The following is a 21,719-nucleotide window of genomic DNA, read 5'->3' on the forward strand; positions in this document are numbered from 1 at the left end:
TCGTGATTAATCTTATCTCTATTTCTGCTTTTTGTGACTCCTCTTTTTGGCTGAAAAAATGGCTGTGTTTTTCTGTGACTGGATGCTGACCTAACATAATCGTATGGTATGCTTTCGTCGTATGGCCTTTTTGAAATCGGACACTGTGGTGGGATTAACAACAAGTGTATCTTTAAAATGGTGTATAATACTTGTATGTTTGAGGAATTTTAATTATGAGATTTCTGTTGTTTGAATTCAGCGCCCTGCACTTTCACTGGCTGTTGTCAAGTCGATCCCGTTAACGGGATCTCAGCCATACGACATGTTAACAAGGACAACACACAGGTCTTTCCATCATTGTATGATTTTATGTGTGCAAATGAACTCAAGCTTTCGGACAATGTCAAATGTAATATAGCAAAGCACCTGAGTGAGTTGGGTGCACAAGTACGCAGGTACTTTTCTGAAACGGATGACACAAACAACTGAAATTTCAACAAGCAGGTTCTGTGAAAATTTAATTTAATCAGAAGCTACTGCCAGATATCCTACCTTGGCAAATCGCGCTGTTAATAAGACACTGATGCCCTTTGCAACCACGTGTCTACATGAGAGTGGATTCTCAGCCCCCACTAGCATGAAAACTAAATACAGGCACAGACTGTGTGTGGAAATAAATACAGGCACAGACTGTGTGTGGAAAATTATTTAAGACTGAAACTCTCTCCAATACAACCCAACATTGCAGAGTTCTGTGCATCCTTTCAAGCACATCCTTCTCATTAACCTGTGGTGAGTTATTCACAATGAACAAATAAAGTTTTATATGTAAGATGGCTAAATAAAGAGCAACATTATTGATTATGATTATATTAATATGTGTGCCCTGGTCCTATAAGACCTCTTACACTCATTCTTATGTATAGTGTGTGTGTGTGTGTGTGTGTGTGTGTGTGTGTGTGTGTGTGTGTGTGTGTGTGTGTGTGTGTGTGTGTGTGTGTGTGTGTGTGTGTGTGTGTGTGTGTGTGTGTGTGTGTGTGTGTGTGTGTGTGTGTGTGTGTGTGTGTGTGTGTGTGTGTGTGTGTGGCAGGCTTACAATGATGGCAAAAAAACAACATTTGAGAGTGCGCTGACCCTGGTGCTAGAGGGGGTACGCAGCTGGAGGTTGAATGTTCGAAGGGGTACGGGACTGTAAAAAGTTTGGGAACCACTGTTGTAGAGTATTCACACACAGGAACTTTTGCTCCTCTAGAAGCTGAAAGGAATAGGTCCAGTAAGTCATATTCCTGTCATTGACTTTGCCTCGTCTTGGAGCTCCAGAAGGAGAATGGAGAGGAGAGGTATTGATAGGAGGAAGTCCCGTAGGTACCAAAGACGACTCAAGACAGTGCCATTCAGTTTCAGCTCCAAACTGCGAGCTCCAAACTGAGCGAAGGACGGGTGCCGTTGGCTAAGTAGCAAGAGGACTGGTCCCCAACACAACACATATGACTATAATTACTACAACAGCCAATGCTCCGCACACCGCAGCAATTTCACTGCAGCCTCATGGGTACCCTCAATATGGCCAACAGCCGGCCGGACCGTCACAGAACATTGACTTGAATAGGATACTCCGGTCTAGTGATTCTATTTCTATGACCAAACATGAATCTTGATAGGAGGTTAATCTGTGGGATATCCCTGCTGCTGCCAGTCTGTCTTCTAGCTGTAGAATGCATATCAACCAGCACGACAGGATGGTTCACACACACATCACAGGAGGTTGCTGAGGGGAGCACGGCACATAATAATGGCTGGAACTGAGCGAATGGAATGGCATCAAACACATGGAAACTATACGGTCTCACACTGCAGAATTAGACATTCATCTACATTCTCCAAATGTTGAATTTCAAAATGTTTTTATAACTCTTAACTTTATTGCAAAGTTCAAACTTGTTAGGGATTTGGTTCCGCTGTCGGGATCAAATCAGCGGAAATTACAAAAAACCTATAGTTTTTGATCAAACTCAAACTTTCATTAAAACACACATGCAAGGTACTGAATTAAAGCTACACTCGTTGTGAATCTAGCCACCAAGTCAGATTTGTAAAATGCTTTTCGGCGAAAGCATGAGAAGCTATTATCTGATAGCATGCACCCCCAAAGTACTGGAACATCACCTAAAACAACAGATTATGTGGTAGCCGGCACTACCCAAAACGCAGAAATAAAATATAAAACATTCATTACCTTTGACGAGCTTCTTTCTTGGCACTCCTATATATCCCATAAACATCGCAATTGGGTCTTTTTCCCGATTAAATCCGTCATTGTATAGCCAAAATGTCGTTTTCCTTAGACCGGTCTGATCCAGGAATATTCCATTTTACAAGACGCAACGTCACTTTTTAAAATGACAAAAGTTGCCTATAAACTTTTACAAATCACTTCAAACTACTTTTCTAAACCAACTTTAGGTATTAATAAACGTTAATAATCTATACAATTCATCACGGGGCGATCTGTATTCGATAGCAGCTAGTCTTGAAATCAGCATCCATCTTTTCCATTTTCACAACATCCTGTGGAGAGACTAAAACAGGAAAGGCCAAAACGTCATACAACCAAGGATTAAGTAGGCTGGAAATGCCAGCACTGGCGACATCGTGTGGAAGCTGTAGGCGTTTACAGAGCGTCTTCATTTATTTCCAGTCGCCTTAAACAATACATTGGATTAATATATATTTTGTGTTTTTGGAGAACAGTTTTTTTGAGGGATTTTAACTCTTAAACACGTTATGTTATAGCTACAGACACGATTTAACCAGTTTTAGAGACTTCAGAGTGTTTCCTATACACACATACTTATCATTTGCATATACTATATTCCTGGCATGAGTAGCAGGACTTTGAAATGTTGCGCGATTTTTAACAAAAAGCTGCGAAAATTCGCATGATCCGGGTTAAGTTTAGTCATTCATTCTGAATGATTAAGGTAAGGGTTAAGGTTTGGGATAGGGCTAAACATTAAGTTCAGGCACTCATTCTGAAAGGTTAAGGTAAGGGTTAAGGTTTGGGACAGGGTTAAACATTACATTTAGGCACTCATTCTGAATGGTTAAGATAAGGGTTAATGTTTGGGACAGGGTTAAAATTTAGGCACTCATTCTGAATGGTTAATGTTTGGGACATGGTTAAACATTACATTTAGGCACTCATTCTGAATGGTTATGGTAAGGGTTAATGTTTGGGACATGGTTAAACATTACATTTAGGCACTCATTCTGAATGGTTATGGTAAGGGTTAATGTTTGGGACAGGGTTAAACATTACATTTAGGCACTCATTGTGAATGGTTAATGTTTGGGACAGGGTTAAACATTACATTTAGGCACTCATTCTGAATGGTAAGGGTTACAATAAAAAAAACGACTGGGATCGAACCTTCTCATCCAGAGTTATGGAACTATATCCATCCTCCACCCCGTCCCCAAAAAAACTAGCAAAACCAAAGCCTACTTGATGTTATAGTGCTCACTTTTGGGGGTTAATGGGGGTTAATGCTGGTGAAGAACAGAGGGCCCTAAGGACCAGACCCCTGCAGGCACAGAAAACTGCACCCCTTGTTCCCATGCAGAGACAAACTGCCTGTGGTTTAAAGATTTTGCTTTTATGAAGTTTACCACTTTAGTTACTGTATCCACCACATGGCTCATTTTCAGAACACATTTACAGAGCACCTCCTGATGAATAATGCCGTGCAGGAAAATAATTTTCTGATCTGGGTTCAGCTCAGCTACTTGATCTTGTATTATTTACTGTCAAGTTTAGACACCCATCAGTGGTCACACTGGATAACTTTTCAAAACTCAGTCCCAGCTTTGCAACACACTTACTTATGAACCTCCTCCAATAAATCTTTCCCTGTAGTTGTGCTCTTCATTGACTGCACTGAAGCTCCTCTGTCATGTTAAAGTCTGGGGTTATGCCTCGTAAGAATATCAACAACTCCGCCGTGTCACGTGCATCACTGCTCTCATCCAGGGCCATGGAGAAATAGGTGAAATCCTTTACCTTGTCTTTCAAATGTTGTTCCATATTCTCTGCAATGTCCTCAACACGATGTGTCACTGTTCGTCTTGAGAGGGAAACATTTTCAAACAGCTCTTTCTTGTCGTGGCAAAATATTGCTGCAGAGTCAATGAAACATTCTTTAATGAATTCGCCCTCAGCGAATGGCTTACTATGTTTAGCAATTTTGTGGGACAGTACATAGCTAGCTCTCGCATTTCTGTTGTTTGCTGAATGCAGTTTTGAGAAAGTTCCTTGCTGCTTTTGCAACTCTTTTGATGCACTTCCCTCTGCTCAGAAGACATATTCCTATATGTCTCTGCATGCTTTGTCTGGAAGTATAGGGCCAAGTTGTAGTCTTCAAGACAGCGATGCTCTCTTTCCACACCAAGCACACAGCTTTCCCTGATACCCCAATAAAGATATATGTTAATGTCCAGTCTCACTGGAACACCCTACATTCATTGTTTACTTTCCTTTTCTTTGAAATCTTTGAAAAACACATTTTTGCACAATTTCTAGCTAGCTACTATTTGTAACTGTGACGTGTGTGTCACTGTCTGTCCTCGTGAAGTTATTTATACGTGCCTTCAAAATAAATGTCCCACAAGCAGTGGGAGTTAAATCATAACACAAAGGCAAGTATTCATTGGGCTTTTAATTTGAATAACAAATTCTTTATGTGATCTGAACATGATTCCACGGGCCGTATTGATTCAGGTTGCGGGCTGCATAGGGCTCCCTGGTCGGCCTTTTCCCAGGCCTGGTGTAGACTAAGGTAACTAGTTTACAGAGTCAGTTTTGATGTGACCAATGGTATAACCTGCCAAGTCTCCTACAGCATATTCACACAGAAGCCATATACTTTGTATTCTATCTTAGTGTGTCTTTGGAGAACAGTCTTTGGTCCTGGGAGTGTAATGGAGGAAGAGGGAACATTACCTCCTCTCCTCACCCTTGGATGGGCTATGGAGTGGTGACAGACAGAGGGAGGTGCCCTATGGAGTGGTGACAGACAGAGGGAGGTGCCCTGCCCAGAGCTCCTGCCACAGATTGGCAGGGCTGTAGCAACCCAACACCCCCACAGATATGTCTCCATATGGATCAGTATCTGGCAGTGTGGCAGGGCTGTAGCATCCGTACACCCTCACTGATATACTGTATCTCAGTATTTGTCAGTGAGACCTTGGCCATGGCTTACCCACATGCCATATGTGTCTGGGCAGGCATGGATTCACCAGGTATTCCCATCCAAAATACCACACGGTGTGAGTAAGATCCATATGTGCTCTCTGTGTTACAGTATGTCGGTGTGGACAGACTACACCAGGGATGATTCAAAAAATTATAAAAAATGTGATTCTATGTTTTTCATGGCTCTCTCTTCGCCTACAAACCCCTCACCACTAACCCAGACAAACACAGCAAAGCACTTTCTCTCTCTCTCTTTCTCCTCCTCCCGCTCCCCCTCCCCCCTCTCTTTCCCTCTCTCTCGACCTCTCCCTCTATCCCTCTCTTTCTCCCACCCTCTCCTCTACAAAGTTCAGTCACTTCATGTTCCATTAGCCAGTCAGACAAGACCCAGCCCTGATTGATTCGGACAGCTTGGTGTTGGTGAAGAGGCAACCCAGCAGCATGTCTTCTACACAATCACCAGACAACACTGCCTGTGTGTGTGTGTGTGTGTGTGTGTGTGTGTGTGTGTGTGTGTGTGTGTGTGTGTGTGTGTGTGTGTGTGTGTGTGTGTGTGTGTGTGTGTGTGTGTGTGTGTGTGTGTGTGTGTGTGTGTGTGTGTGTGTGTGTGTGTGTGTGTGTGTGTGTGTGTGTGTGTGTGTGTGTGTGTGTGTGTGTGTGTGTGTGTGTGTGTGTGTGTGGTAAAGGAGCATCATGTCTTCTACACAATCACACTATCACAAGACAACACTGCCAGAGTGAGAGTTTCAGGTCCCTTGTCTTTCTCTCTCCATCCCTCTCTCTCCTTTTCACTCTCCTCTGCCTCTTTCTCTCTGTCTGTCCTGCCTCTCTCTCTCTCAATCACCAGTAAACACTGTCAGGGTGAGAGTTCAGGAGTCTTAACTCTCTTTCCCTCTCTTCCTGTCTCTCCCCTTTTCTCTCTCTCTCCCCTCCTCTTCCTCCTCTTCTCTCTCTCCCTCTCCCTCCCCTCCTCTCTCCCCTCTCTCTCTTCCTCCCTTCTCCCTCTCCTACACCACACCATCCCCTCTCTCTCACCCTCTCTCTCCCCATACCTCTGCCTCTGCCTTCTCCCTCTCCCTCCCCTCTGCCTCATCTTCCTCTCTCACTCTCTCCCCTTCGCCTCTCTCTCTGTCTCTGCCTTTCCTCACCCTCTTTCCCTTTCTCTTGACCTCTCCCTCTCTCCCTCTCCTTCTCCCACCCGCTCCTCTACAAAATGTAGTCACTTCGTGTTCCATTAGCCAGTCAGACAAGACCCAGCCCTGATTGGTTAGGACAGCTTGGTGTTGGTGAAGAGGCAACCCAGCAGCATGTCTTCTACACAATCACCAGACAACACTGCCAGAGTGTGTGTGTGTGTGTGTGTGTGTGTGTGTGTGTGTGTGTGTGTGTGTGTGTGTGTGTGTGTGTGTGTGTGTGTGTGTGTGTGTGTGTGTGTGTGTGTGTGTGTGTGTGTGTGTGTGTGTGTGTGTGTGTGTGTGTGTGTGTGTGTGTGTGTGTGTGTGTGTGTGTGTGTGTGTGTGTGTGTGTGTGTGTGTGTGTGTGAGTAAAGAAATAAAACAGTGGTTAAAAGACTTGAAAAAAGAGTAGAAAGGCTATATACAGACACCGGTTAGTCAGGCTTAATGAGGTAGTATGTACTGTACATGTAGGGATCTTTAAAGTGACTATGCATATACAGTATGATGAACAGAGAGTAGCAGAAGCGTAAAAAGAGGGGTTGTCGGGTGGTGGGAGACAATGCAGATAGCCCGGTTAGCCAATGTGCGGGATCACTGGTTGGTCGGGCCAAATTAGGTAGTATGTACATGAATGTATAGTGTAAAGTGGCTATGCATATAAGATAAACAGTCTTTCTCTCTCCATCCCTCTCAATTCAATTCAATTCAATTCAAGGGCTTTATATTGGCATGGGAAACATGTGTTAACATTGCCAAAGCAAGTGAGGTAGATAATATATAAAGTGAATATATATTTTTTATATATTTTATATATATATATATATATTATATTTTCACTCTCATATTCTTCTTTCTCTCTGTTTGCCCTGCCTCTCTCTCTCAATCACCAGTAAACACTGCCAGAGTGAGAGTTCAGGGGTCTTAACTCTCTTTCCCTCTTTCTTGCTTCCTCTCCCTGCCTCTGTTTCTCTCTTGTTGTCTTCTCTCTCACTCTCATTCTCTCTTGTCTCTCTCTTGTATGTCTCTCTCTTGTTTCTCTCTCGTCTCTCTCTGTCTCTCTTGTCTCTCTCTTGTCTCTTTCTTGTATCTCTCTTCACTCATCTCTCTCTGTCTCTCTCATCTCTCTCTGTTTCTCTCTTGTCTCTGTCTCTTTATGTCTCGTCTCTCTGTCTCTCTGTCTCTCTCTTGTCTAAGTCTCTCTCTGGTCTCTCTCTGTCCCTCTCTCATCTCTCTCTGTTTCTCTCATCTCTATCTGTCTCTCTTGTCTCCCTGTCTCTCTCTCTCTCTTGTCTCAGTCTCTCTCTCATCTCTCTCTGTTTCTCTCTGTCTCTCTGTCTCTCCCTGTCCCGCTCTCATCTCTCTCTGCTTCTCTCTGTTTCTCTCTTGTCTCTCTCTGCCCTCTCTCATCTCTCTCTGTTTCTCTCTGTCTCTCTCGTCTCTTTGTCTCTCTCTTGTCTCTCTTTTGTCTCTCTCTTGTCTCTCTCGGTCTCTCTCTTGTCTCTCTCTGTCTCTCTCTGTTTCTCTCTTGTCTCTCTCTGTTTCTCTCTTGTATCTCTCTGTCCCTCTCTATCTGTTTCTCTCTTGTCTTTGTCTTGCCTCTCTCTGTCTCTGTCTCTCTCTGACTCTCTCATGTCTCTCTCTGTCTCTCTCTGTCTCTCTCTTGTCTCTCTCTGTCTCTCTGTCTCTCTCTGTCCCTCTCTCGTCTCTCTCTGTTTCTCTCTTGTCTTTGTCTTGTCTCTCTCTGTCTCTGTCTCTCTCTGACTCTCTCATGTCTCTCTCTGTTTCTCTCTTGTCTCTATCTGTCTCTCTCTCGTCTCTATCTGTCTCTCTCTCGTCTCTCTCTGTTTCTCTCTTGTCTCTCTCTGTCTCTCTCTTGTCTCAGTATCTCTCTCGTCTCTCTCTGTCTCTCTCATCTCAGTCTCTCTCTTGTCTCTCTTGGTTTCTTTCTCGTCTCTCTCTGTTTCTCTCTCGTCTCTCTCTCTCATCTCTCTCTGTTTCTCTCGTCTCTATCTGTCTCTCTCTCATCTCTATCTGTCTCTCTCTCATCTCTCTCTGTTTCTCTCGTCTCTATCTCCAGCGGTGTAGTGGAGGGTATACCACTTATTTTTCCGTGGGCATTGCTTATACTCACTTCTTAATCCCCATTGATACCTACTGTAATTTCAATTAATAAGACAGATGGAACAGATCAGAATATTTGTCTTAAAATTATGAGAAACTATTATTTCTTTACATTTTAGGCACAGCAATGTACAGATGGCAGTCGGCCTTCGCATGAATGTTCCAAAATGCAATTTGCGGTAAAACGGTGCTTCTAAAATGTGCACAGTACATGTGAGCGGTTTCATGACTTAGAAAGAGAATGGTTGTACATATGCAACTACTATCATGGGTTGCTAAAAGTACTAGGATAATGCCTCTGGCAGCTAGGCAAGGAAAGAAAGTTGAAAGAAAACCAATAGAACAGGAGAAAGTCTTTATAAAAGTAATTGCCTCCACGTTTCCATAGTGGGATTTTGGCTATTGGCTACTTTCAAGTAAGGTAATACATGCCTCATAATATGAAGTAAACTGTCCAGGTTTCAAACAATTAAGGAATATAAAAAATATAGAGATGCTCATGATAGACCTAAGTGTCTTCTGGTAGATGGAAAGGCTTTCCAACAAATCTTCTCTTAAATGTTAACTACAGTAGCTGCAAAGTTGCCTACCTGTCAGAATGAGATCATGATTATTTGCATCAGTCCAGTAGCCTCGCCATTTATTTTGAAAACTGAAACTCATGTGCTGTGTTGCACACTTGAATTACAGGGGAACTACACTAAAACATCTAAATGTCATAGATTTTTTCCCAGACCTCAAAAGTGGTCTCCTGATGTGGTTTAAGCATTATTATGGACTTAGAACAGGTCATTTTATTGTTTTTCTGTTAAAAAAAAGTGTAACTTTGAGAGTGAAAACGTGAAAAAATTTAAAATGAGGAAAAATCTGAAACCTGTGAATTTCTCAGTTCCCATCCTCATTTATCTGTTTCAATGGTAGGCCTACTATTAGCCAACTTGCACAGTTCAGCTTGGGTTGGCCTGACTTTGAAAGACCAATATGGGATTCATTATTTTAGGTAATTCAGAGAGTATGTCACTGTTTCTCATTGAATTTTTCAGACAGGGCACTTTTCCTTCACCGGGCGGGGTGATTGGAAACATTTAGGAAACATTGGAGGATTCCCACTTCTCCAGTCACCACTACATCACCGTCTATCTCTGTCTCTTTCCGTCTCTGTCTATCTCTGTCTCTTTCTCTCTCTCAGTCTATCTATCTCTGTCTCTCTCCTTCACTGTTCCTCTCTCTTTCTTCATCACTCTCCAATTCTTTGTGTTTGTGTCTTTCTGTGTCTCTGACCCTCTCTCTGTCTCTTCCCTCTCTCTCTCTCTCTCTCTCTCTCTCTCTCTCTCTCTCTCTCTCTCTCTCTCTCTCTCTCTCTCTCTCTCTCTCTCTCTCTTTCTCTCTGTCTCTCTCTCTCTCTCTCTCTCTCTCTCTCTCTCTCTCTCTCTGTGTGACCATCTCTCACACTAACTCTCAATTCAATTTCAATTCGATTTCAATTTAAGGGGTTTATTGGCATGGGAAAACATATGTTAACATTGCCAAAGCAAGTGAAGTAGATCATAAACAAAAGTGAAATAAACAATAACATTTAACAGTAAACATTACACTAACAAAATTTCCAAAAGAATAACAACATTTCAGATGTCATATTATGTGCAAATAGTTAAAGTACAAAAGGGAAATTAAATAAACAAAGATATGGGTTGTATTTACAATGGTGTTTGTTCTTCATTGGTTGCTGTAATGGCACACAGTGGTATTTCACCCAATAGATATAGGAGTTTATCAAAATTGGGTTTGTTTTCAAATTCTTTGTGGATCTGTGTAATCTGAGGGAAAAATGTGCCTCCAATATGGTCATACATATGGCAGGAGAGGAAGTGCAGTTCAGCTTCCATCTCATTTTGTGGGCAGTGTGCGGTCTTTCTCAATAGCAAGGCTATGCTCATTGAGTCTATACACAGACAGAGCTTTCCTTTCTCTCATTCTCTCCCTCCTTCTCTCTCTCCCTCTCTCTCTCCATTTCACTCCCTCCCTCATCTCTCTTTTCCCCTCTATATTCTGGAGAGTTGATACCAGCTCTGAGCTATTGTTGTGTTTTATTGAACGTGTCCTGTTCTTACCCAGGCTCTCACTCACTCAAAGACATTGTGCTCTCATTCCAATTTAAAAACATATCTTTATCTCTGTTTCTTTTGTCTTGCTGCAGTGTATTTATTTGGCACTCTGTTCCTCTCGGAGACCGATCTAGTATAGGAGAAAGGCTGTATCTCAAATGGCATCCTATTCCTTTTATAGTGAACTACTTTTTAGCAAGGCCAATAGGGCTCTGGTCAAAAGTAGTACACTATAGGGAATAGGGTGTCAATTGGGACTTAGGTTAAAAAAATATTTTAAAAATAAAAGAAGCCTTCGTTTTCATTTCCTTCTGTTGCTTTGCTTTGAATGAACTATTTTGACCCAGTTGCTGTCTTAGGGCTGTCCTTGTTTGGCTGCTGGGTGATATGACAGTATTGTTCAACTAGGAGAGAATTCCTCTGGTTAAAAGAGCTTGCGGAATAGTGTTCATTGTACATTTTTGTCATTATTTTTTGGCTTCTCAATCCACCTAATCTAACGTGTCCCCTTCTATGAGCAGAGGGAACACTAAAATGGTCCCTTGTGAGAAGGAACTTTACATCCACACACACACTTTTCCTACTGGAAGAGGATGCATTGGGTTATGCATCCTCCCTGGTTGTTGATAAGAATAGGATAGCTCTCTTACGTTCCCTAATAGAGATGAAAGGGTGAATAGATATGTGACAGGACAGAGGCAGCCTCTCATCCTCTGTGGCACCTCACACATCAAGAAATAGGTGACAAAGCATTTATGATCAACTTACAAGGTCTCAAAATCTCCTTTGTGGATACTAGGCTATACTATAAAGATGTATCTACTTGTTTTTTCCCCCACTGCAAACACAGACTCCACTTCACATTAATAGTTCTACAACTTTATTCAGTCACCCTCAGACTTGTATAGCACACTGAAAGTTTAACCCCCCTAAATCAGATAGACACAGAGTGCATCCCAAATGGCACCCTATTGCGATAATAGTGCACCACTTTTGATCAGGGCCCTATTTGTGATGCGCCATAGAGACACAGGAGAGAAATGTATTTGTATGGAGAACGCAAAATGATTTACAACATCACAGACTCTCCCATGTGAATATATGGAGAGAGGAGAACAATGAGACAACAGAGATAAGACTCGCTGAGAGCAGTTTATAATAAATTGATCGCCACCCCAGGAAAGAAGAGGCAAAGACTCAATCAGATATACAACCATGATGCTTTCTTAACGACCAGCTACGAGTATAAGAGATCGGGGCCAGACCCAGATGCAGACACGGGAGGCAGATGGTTTGAAATGTATTAGTTCCAAAAGCGGTAGGTAATAAAATGGTCGTGGACATGCAAAAGGTCAAAACCAGATCAGAGTCCAGGAGGTACAGTGTGGCAGGCAGGCTCGAGGTCAGGACAGGCAGGCTGGGCAGACAGACTGGTCAGGCAGACTGGTCAGGCAGACTGGTCAGGCAGACTGGGCAGGCAGACTGGGCAGGCAGACTGGTCAGGCAGACTGGTCAGGCAGACTGGGCAGGCAGACTGGGAAGGCAGACTGGGAAGGCAGACTGGTCAGGCAGACTGGGAAGGCAGACTGGGAAGGCAGACTGGTCAGGCAGACTGGGAAGGCAGACTCAGGCAGACTGGGAAGGCAGACTGGGAAGGCAGACTGGGAAGGCAGACTGGTACAGAATCCAGAAATCAGGCAAGGGTCAAAACCGGGAGGACTAGTAAAAGAGAGAATAGCAAAAGCAGGTGCACCGGGAAAAACACACTGGTTGAATTGAAACAGACAAGACAAACTGGCACAGAGAGACAGGAAACACAGGGATAAATACACTGGGGGAAATAAGCGACACCTGGAGGGGGTGGAGACAATCACAAGGACAGGTGAACCAGATCAGGGCGTGACAACAAGCTTGCAGCTTGCATCAGCCCAGGCACTGCTAAGGGAGGGACACCTCTACCATTATTTATTTGATCATTATACATGTCATGACATTGGCCTGGGGGTAGGTTTATGACAGTCATAAATACCTCTACCCCCATTTTTCCTCTCTCTACCCTACTGATGTGACATTTGAAAATCCCTTCGTTAACATAGAGATTCTGGGAACATCAGAAGGTGGGGGGAAATGAACCATATTCTGGTAAACCTGACTAGTTGAACATATGCAGTGGTACTTAATGAATATGATGTCAATTCAGTTGTCATCTGAGACATTCTCATTAATGATAGGATGTCATAAACTCTACAGTGGAAAGTCTGGACATTGTAGTTATCGGATTCACATGGAATTGTTGTTCAATATAAATGTTTGAATATAAAATTATTGGTGAAAAGATTAAACATAATTTTAGCTTCCAAATGAGAGATTTGGGTTTTCATAAGGTTATGGCTGCTCAAGCAGTGGCCCGCCCCTGTGAAGAGACATGGGTTATAAAACTTTTCAAACACACCCTTCTCCCTCCACTCTATAAAGCCTTGACAAAAATGTAACCTCCGGTTGCGAGGATGTGAGGACGACGGTCCGATGTCGGAATGGTTCAGATAATAACTACAGAACGAAGCCAACCTCAGCATGAGCTTTGGTTGCGAATGGTATGAACTTTGAACTCTTATTCACTACAGAAGTGATACCTCCTAACCGTTGAGTTAGCAACAGCAGCTGCAAACGTGGGCAAGGAAAGAACAGAGTATCCCGTCTACCACACAACAACGTTACTACAACGTATTCGTTTTACCACCAGAGACATTCTTCAAAGGACAAAGGACTCAGTTGGGCAACACAGCCTTCCATCTACCACCAACCTACCGAAGTGCAGCTCAGGTTAAATATTTATTGCATTTTCCTTTTCCAGATAGGCAGTAATTTAGAATGCATAAGATACTGTATTTACGATAGAGACATCGCTTCTCCCTTTGTTCCTCAGTCTTCCCGCTCTTTCACTCAAACCTAGCCCCTTTTCTTTGTGTAACCAGCTGTCATATCTGTTCCCTCTGTTAGGGACGTTTTCCTTCACGATATAATTTGTAATCAAGGTATGATTCATTCTGTGTATATGTAATTCTGTGTGATAAATTAAGTATTTAGTTAATAAATAATTAAACCCAATTTTGTATTGCTGATTCAACTTGTTAGCCAGGGTTCGTGAAGATAACCAAGAATTTACAACTTTCAGATGAGATTGAAATAAGGTGACAATTAATATTGACTGCTATTGATGTAAAATATTACTAAGTCTAAGAGTTTATTCGGAAGTTAACTGCTATATAAATATTATTTTGTGGTGCCCCGACTTTCTAGTTAATTACATTTACATGATTAGCTCAATCAGGTCATATTAATTACAGAGAAAGGATTTTATAGAATAGCATGTCATATCACTTAATCCGGCATAGCCAAAGACACGACATACAGTATTAGCCTTGGAGTATGAGAAGTTAGGGTAGTAACGGATGTGGATTGAGAATGGGCACGATAAAGCTAGGTAAATGAGGTTGGATTTGATATTCATCGTCATTGCAGGCAGGGAAAAATACATGATCTACTGTAGTATCTCTATGCATTTCAGATTGCAGTACAAGGGAAGAACAATAATCCAAAGAACCCTCTCTCTGATTTTGATATGATGGTTGTTCCACCCACCTAATGCTGAGAGCGCTTTCTATATGTCTTTGAAGTGGATCGACATATTCCTTCTTTGCCTTGTAAAATAAATGGCTAAAGAAAAGAATTCAAAAGAGAGCTGGGTCATTGCTTCCCCACTAAACTCAAAGGTCACCATTTTAAAATGGAAAGCTCCAGGGTAGGCTCAACGTGCCGTTTCTCTAGTCGGCCATGCCACAGTTCTGGATGCCCCGGGCAGCTAGCTGTCGTCGGCCCGACACACACACATACAAGCACACGCACACACACACACAAGCAAACGCACACACACACACACACATCCTCACTCTGTGTCTCGCTTCCTTTCTCTCCAACACTCTGTGTCTCTCTCCTTCTCTAAAACTATCTCTCTCTCTCTCCTTCTCTCTCAACACTCTGTGTCTCTCTCCTTCTCTAAAACTACCTCTCTCTCTCCTTCTCTCTCAACACTCTGTGTCTCTCTCCTTCTCTCTCCAACACTCTGTTTCTCTCTCCTTCTCTAAAACTATCTCTCTCTCTCTCCTTTTCTCTCAACACTCTGTGTCTCTCTCCTTCTCTCTCCAACACTATGTGTCTCTCTCCTTCTCTAAAACTATCTCTCTCTCTCCTTCTCTCTCCAACACTATGTGTCTCTCCTTCTCTCTCCAACACTCTGTGTCCCTCTCCTTCTCTAAAACTATCTCTCTCTCTCCTTCTCTCTCAACACCCTGTGTCTCTCTCCTTCTCTAAAACTATCTCTCTCTCTCCTTCTCTCTCCAACACTATGTGTCTCTCTCCTTCTCTAAAACTATCTCTCTCTCCTTCTCTCTCCAACACTGTGTCTCTCTCCTTCTCTTAAACTATCTCTCTCTCCTTCTCTCTCAACACTGTGTCTCTCTCCTTCTCTAAAACTATCTCTCTCTCTCTCCTTCTCTAAAACTATCTCTCTCTCTCCTTCTCTAAAACTATCTCTCTCTCTCTCTTTCTCTAAAACTATATCTCTCTCTCTCCTTCTCTAAAACTATCTCTCTCTCTCTCCTTCTCTCTCCAACACTATGTGTCTCTCTCCTTCTCTAAAACTATCTCTCTCTCTCCTTCTCTCTCAACACTCTGTGTCTCTCTCCTTCTCTAAAACTATCTCTCTCTCTCCTTCTCTAAAACTATCTCTCTCTCTCCTTCTCTAAAACTATCTCTCTCTCTCTCCTTCTCTAAAACTATCTCTCTCTCTCTCTCCTTCTCTAAAACTATCTCTCTCTCTCCTTCTCTAAAACTATCTCTCTCTCTCTCCTTCTCTCTCCAACACCCTGTGTCTCTCTCCTACTCTAAAACTATCTCTCTCTCTCTCCTTCTCTCTCCAACCCTCTGTGTCTCTCTCCTTCTCTAAAACTATCTCTCTCTCAACACTCTGTGTCTCTCTCCTTCTCTAAAACTATCTCTCTCTCTCCTTCTCTCTCAACACTCTGTCTCTCTCCTTCTCTAAAACTATCTCTATCTCAACACTCTGTGTCTCTCCTTCTCTCTCCAACACTCTGTGTCTCTCTCCTTCTCTAAAACTATCTCCCTCTCTCTCCTTCTCTCTCAACACTCTGTGTCTCTCTCCTTCTCTCTCCAACACTCTGTGTCTCTCCTTCTCTAAAACTATCTCTCTCTCTCTCCTTCTCTCTCAACACTCTGTGTCTCTCTCCTTCTCTAAAACTATCTCTCTCTCTCCTTCTCTCTCAACACTCTGTGTCTCTCTCCTTCTCTAAAACTATCTCTCTCTCTCCTTCTCTAAAACTATCTCTCTCTCTCTCTTTCTCTAAAACTATATCTCTCTCTCTCCTTCTCTAAAACTATCTCTCTCTCTCTCCTTCTCTCTCCAACACTATGTGTCTCTCTCCTTCTCTAAAACTATCTCTCTCTCTCCTTCTCTCTCAACACTCTGTGTCTCTCTCCTTCTCTAAAACTATCTCTCTCTCTCCTTCTCTAAAACTATCTCTCTCTCTCCTTCTCTAAAACTATCTCTCTCTCTCTCCTTCTCTAAAACTATCTCTCTCTCTCTCTCCTTCTCTAAAACTATCTCTCTCTCTCCTTCTCTAAAACTATCTCTCTCTCTCCTTCTCTCTCCAACACCCTGTGTCTCTCTCCTACTCTAAAACTATCTCTCTCTCTCTCCTTCTCTCTCCAACCCTCTGTGTCTCTCTCCTTCTCTAAAACTATCTCTCTCTCAACACTCTGTGTCTCTCTCCTTCTCTAAAACTATCTCTCTCTCTCCTTCTCTCTCAACACTCTGTCTCTCTCCTTCTCTAAAACTATCTCTATCTCAACACTCTGTGTCTCTCCTTCTCTCTCCAACACTCTGTGTCTCTCTCCTTCTCTAAAACTATCTCCCTCTCTCCTTCTCTCTCAACACTCTGTGTCTCTCTCCTTCTCTCTCCAACACTCTGTGTCTCTCCTTCTCTAAAACTATCTCTCTCTCTCTCCTTCTCTCTCAACACTCTGTGTCTCTCTCCTTCTCTAAAACTATCTCTCTCTCTCTCCTTCTCTCTCAACACTCTGTGTCTCTCTCCTTCTCTAAAACTATCACTCTCTCCTTCTCTAAAACTATCTCTCTCTCTCTCCTTCTCTCTCCAACACTATGTGTCTCTCTCCTTCTCTAAAACTAGCTCTCTCTCTCTCCTTCTCTCTCCAACACTCTGTGTCTCTCTCCTTCTCTAAAACTATCTCTCTCTCTCAACACTCTGTGGCTCTCTCCTTCTCTAAAACTATCTCTCTCTCTCTCCTTCTCTCTCAACACTCTGTGTCTCTCTCCTTCTCTAAAACTATCTCTCTCTCTCTCCTTCTCTCTCAACACTCTGTGTCTCTCTCCTTCTCTAAAACTATCTCTCTCTCTCAACACTCTGTCTCTCTCCTTCTCTCTCCAACACTCTGTGTCTCTCCTTCTCTAAAACTATTTCTCTCTCTCTCCTTCTCTCTCAACACTCTGTGTCTCTCTCCTTCTCTAAAACTATCTCTCTCTCTCTCCTTCTCTCTCAACACTCTGTGTCTCTCTCCTTCTCTAAAACTATCTCTCTCTCTCTCCTTCTCTAAAACTATATCTCTCTCTCTCCTTCTCTAAAACGATCTCTCTCTCTCCTTCTCTAAAACTATCTCTCTCTCTCTCCTTCTCTAAAACTATCTCTCTCTCTCCCCCTCTTCTCGGCTTTACCGTTGTTCTTCTGTAAGGTGAATGTTACCTTGGAGGATATGAAACGCACCATGTGTAAAAAGGGGCCACGCTTTTAATAATGTCAGACTCTCCGGGTGGAACTTGGGTGAACTTTGTTCATGGCGCTACTCAATAATTTATGCTTACAACATGTTGGTATGCAATCCAATCACATGACAAGTCTAGCACTCAACAGAATTATGTCAGAACTCTGAATAACGAATACATTTTCGGAATCCCACCTAAGAAACAACGTTAAGCAATTTAATATGGGTTTTGAGTCATATTTGATTTTTAGCACAAAACTCCAACTTCTACTTCATGCAAGCCCTATAAGAATATATTCACCTTCTGACTAGAAAAGACCTGAGGGAACCCTGAGGGAGTGTTCCAGAATGTTGCTGATTGTTCCATAACTTCAGCAGTCACTAGTCTAGGAAATTACTTGTGATAGTTGTACAGTTGAACTGTTGGTGCCAGGATATAAACTCAGCAAAAAAAGAAACGCCCCTTTTTCAGGACCCTGTCTTTCAAAGAAAATTTGTAGAAATCCAAATAACTTCACAGATCTTCATTGTAAAGGGGTTAAATACTGTTTCCCATGCCATTCAATGAAGCATAAACAATTAACGAACATGCACCTGTGTCGTTAAGACACTAACAGCTTACAGACGGTAGGTAATTAAGGTCACAGTTATGAAAACTTAGGAACTAAAGAGGCCTTTCTACTGACTCTGAAAAACACCAAAAGAAAGATGCACAGGGTCCCTGCTCATCTGCGTGAATGTGCCTTAGACATGGTGCAAGGAGGCATGAGGACTGCAGACGTGGCCAGGTCAATAAATTGCAATGTCCTTACTGTGAGATGCCTAAGGAAGCGCTACAGGGAGACAGGACGGACAGCTGATCGTCCTCGCAGTGGCAGATCACGTGTAACAACACCTGCACAGGATCGGTACATTCAAACATCACACCTGCGGGACAGGTACAGGATGGCAACAACAACTGTCCGAGTTACACCAGGAACGCACAATCCCTCCATCAGTGTCCGCAATAGGCTGAGAGAGGCTGGACAGACATCACCGGCAACAATGTCGCCTATGGGCACAAACCCACAAACCCTGTCTGGTCCAGTGACTGGCAAAAATTGCTCTTCACTGACGAGCCACGGTTTTGTCTCACCAGGGGTGATGGTCAGATTTTCATTTATCGTCGAAGGAATGAGCGTTACACCGAGGCCTGTACTCTGGAGCAGGATCGATTTTGAGGTGGAGGGTCCGTCATGGTCTGGGGCGGTGTGTCACAGCATCATCGGACTGAGCTTGTTGTCATTGCAGGCAATCTCAATGCTGTGCATTACAGGGAAGACATCCTCCTCCCTCATAAGGTACCCTTCCTGCAGTCTCATCCTGACATGACCCTCCAGCATGACAATGCCACCAGCCATACTGCTTGTTCTGTGCGTGATTTCCTGCAAGACAGGAATGTCAGTGTTCTGCCATGGCCAGCGAAGATCCCAGATCTCAATCCCATTGAGCATGTCTTGGACCTGTTGGATCGGAGGGCTTGGGCCATCCCCCCCCCCCCCCCCCCCCCCCCCCCCAGAAATGTCCAGGAACTTGCAGGTGCCTTGGTGGAAGAGTGGGGTAACATCTCACATCAAGAACTGGCAAGTCTGGTGCAGTCCATGAGGAGGAGATGCACTGCAGTGCTTAATGCAGCTGGTGGCCACACCAGATACTGACTGTTGCTTTTGATTTTGACCCAACCCCCCCCCTTCCCTTTTGTTCAGGGACACATTATTCAATTTCTGCTAGTCACTTGTCTGTGGAATTGGTTCAGTTTATGTCTCAGTTATTGAATCTTGTTATGTTCATACAAATATTTACACATGTTAAGTTTTCTGAAAATAAACACTTTTGACAGCGAGAGGACGTTTCTTTTTTTGCTAAGTTTATTTGGATTTAGTTTACTGGTTTGTATCAAGAGGGCCCTCTCCTTCTCCTCTCCCCTCCTCTCCCCCATCCCTTATCCCTCCACCCTTTCCTCCCTCCCCCAGCCTAGTGGGCTGTCATCCGGGCATTTGACATTTACTCTGCTGCCACTTCCTAGCTTGCTGCCTTGCCCTGTCCTCCTCCATCCCTCTCCTTCCCTTCTCTCTCCCCCCTCCTTCACTTTTTCTAATTGAGAATTGAGAAGATAAATCACATATTTAGTACAGACTGAGCCATTTCTGAGTGAGCACAGACAGAGCCATTTTAAAGTAAAATAAGAGAAGTTCATGAAAGATATTTAGCCCTAGATGGTACTAATGCAGGGTGCATAGGGTGGCAGGCAGTCCCATGCATTCTTTCCTGGAGCCTTTCTACCTCTTACTTGACCTTTAATAACAGTGTTTTTTGTGTAACAGATGTGATCTTTACTCTCTCTTGAGTTGTGTAATAAAGAAAAGAAGGCCAGCCAATGGTCCCAGTTGATCTGTAGTTTATTCTGGGACAATAGACAAAGGGCAGCACATCAGATGTGCATTGCTCGATGATGTAGATGGCTGTAGATTCTAACATGGAATCAACTGTGAGCTAATGCGACCATTACAATTAGAACTTGCTCGTACAGCAATAAAATACATACAAAAGCACATCACTGGAAGCCCCGAATATCTAACGGGTACCGTACACATACATTGAGTATACAAAAAATGCTCTTTCCATGACACAGGCTGACCAGGTGATTCCAGCTCAAAGCTATGATCCCCTATTGATGTCCCTTTATAAATCCACTTCAATCAGTGTAGATGAATGGGAGGAGACAGGCGAAAGAAGGATTTTTAAGCCTTGGGACAATTGAGACACGGATTGTGTAAGACAAAAGATTTGAGTGCCTTCGAACGGGTTATGGTAGTGGGTGCCAGGCCCACCGATTTGTGTCAAGAACTGCAACGCTCCTCCTCTTTCCCGTGTCTATTAAGAATGGTCAATCACCCAAAGAACATCTTACCAACTTGACACAACTGTGGGAAGCATTGGAGTCAACATGGGCCAGCGTCAATGTTGCCTCAAATTCTTTGGGCACTGAGCAAATTTCAGGTCTGCTGAGTGCAATCTTTCAACATGATGAAAATCCTGTGCACGTTTACTGTGAACACTGAAGCTGTAATCACTTTAAGTTACAGTTTCAGACAGTGGTCAAGTAGGCTGTTGTGGCAATTTGATCATAATGTAGGCCTACCAGAGTGGCCTACCATCAAAAACAATGGAGAAATGCAACCCATAACATTTTAACATGGGAATAGCTGTACTATCATTCAGCATACAGTAGCAGCCCATGTGTGGTGTTCAATGTAGGCCTACATTCCAGAGACTTTTGGAAAAACATGCAGGGCTTGACATGAACCTGTTTATCCACCTGTTGTTCAGACAAGGAGGTGACTGAACATTTTGTTGTGTTGTTTGACACAAGAAACCACTTTACAAAATGAAATGCATTATTATTCCCATACCATTATTACAGAGAATCAGACAAATGATGCTAATCTCTGTCTATTGGCTACTTAGCTTATTCAAGCTTGTCTCAAAATACAACACTGCCCCTTTTCGACAAAAAAAAACTCTTTACCCAACTTACTTTTTCTGGAAATGTACACATTTTGTGCACTTTTAGAAAGAAATCACTCCCCCATTGCAGACCACAAAGTATCTATAACTGGGCTAGTAACTCACTAACTAGCAAAGGATATGAATGAACGTGCACATGGCTGCATGCAGCTCTCGCTTTGATCTCAAAACAAGTGCATCTACTTACTACCGTTCATGCTGTAAACACAGTCCAGTTCAAAGTAAATGGCACAGATCCATATATGGCAATGGTCTATTTGCATATAGTCCTACTGCAGTTCTGATTAGTTATGCCACACCAATCTGTGTAGAGTACGGGCTGCAATGTGCAAGTCAATGCGTTCTGCCTTCAAAATCTTGCATAGTTTGTTTTGTTTCGGTATGTTGCATTGAAAGTGGCTAATATTGCGATGATTTGATCATAATTCCCACAGTAAAGGGAAACATTGATTGTGTTAACTCTAGAAATTCAATCTCGTGCTTCTCTACGCGGGATGATATTTATTCTGCGAGGCAGTCCCGGGGGAGCTGCATGCACACATTGGCCAGCATCCCTGTGGATTGGTTTTGATAGCTTGTAGAGTCCATATCCTGTCAAATTGAGGCTGTTCTGAGGGCAAAAGGGGGGTGGGGGTGCAACTCAATATTAGGAAGGTTTTC

The sequence above is a fragment of the Oncorhynchus gorbuscha genome, linkage group LG07, assembly GCF_021184085.1.
Source record: "Oncorhynchus gorbuscha isolate QuinsamMale2020 ecotype Even-year linkage group LG07, OgorEven_v1.0, whole genome shotgun sequence".
Classification (NCBI taxonomy): Eukaryota; Metazoa; Chordata; class Actinopteri; order Salmoniformes; family Salmonidae; genus Oncorhynchus; species Oncorhynchus gorbuscha.